This window comes from Abrus precatorius, unplaced genomic scaffold (assembly GCF_003935025.1).
Source record: "Abrus precatorius isolate BTA unplaced genomic scaffold, Abrus_2018 Scaffold7, whole genome shotgun sequence".
Classification (NCBI taxonomy): Eukaryota; Viridiplantae; Streptophyta; class Magnoliopsida; order Fabales; family Fabaceae; genus Abrus; species Abrus precatorius.
The window spans coordinates 18,013,534-18,014,306 of record NW_020874417.1 but is presented as its reverse complement, the minus strand read 5'-3'; the positions used below and the strand labels follow the sequence as shown (position 1 = coordinate 18,014,306).

General features: G+C 44.2%; 1 non-coding gene across 1 annotated transcript; it reads left to right on the top strand.

Moving 5' to 3' along the window:
• Positions 1 to 358: 358 nt before the first annotated feature.
• Positions 359 to 465, top strand: LOC113873926. Its single transcript, XR_003505992.1, has one exon. It is a non-coding gene; the product is annotated as a small nucleolar RNA R71 (small nucleolar RNA).
• Positions 466 to 773: the final 308 nt, after the last annotated feature.

Sequence of the window (773 nt, the reverse complement as noted above, 5' to 3'; positions counted from 1 at the left end):
TAAACTGTGATTGCCCATGAAGTTTGCCTCTTCTTGCTTAAATTCTGGGCTTGCAAGAGCTCTTACAGGTTGGTCTTGAGCCTTCATTAAAGATTACAGTTGTTTTGCAAGGGCTGCCATTTGGTTCATTAGTGGACTGCTACTCTCTGCTTGGTAGACCGAAGCGGTCTCTTTCCTCTTGATGTCGTAAGAGTCAGCGGTGTGCCACTGAAAGCTAGAAGATGCCATCTCATCTATCAGCTTGTATGCATCATCTGGATCTTTTCTTATGAGGGACCCTCCTGCTGCAGCATCAATTGTAGCCCTGGTAGTGATTGATAAGCCACTGTAAAAAATTTGTACCTGTCTCCATGTTGGAAAATCATGATGATGACATCTCCTCAAAAGCTCTCCAAATCGCTCCGATGCCTCGAATAAGGATTCTGCTTCATGTTGTTGGAAGCAATATATCTACGTCATAAGCTTAGAGGACCTTGATGGGGGAAAGTACTTTCCCAAGAATTGTTGAGTGAGATCCTCCCAAGTTCTGATGGAGATGGCTGGGAGTGAGGCGAACCAAGCATTCACCTTTTCAGATACCGAGAATGGGAAAAGACGGAGTCGAATAGCATCGTTGGAGACTCCATTGTACTTGATGGTATTCGTCTATCGGAGGAACTTTGTCAGATGAAGATTGGGGTCTTCATTAGGCATGCCTCCAAACTGTATTGAGTTCTGGACCATGGTTATAAGTGTTGGTTTCAATTCAAAATTGTTGGCCTCCACATTTGGTG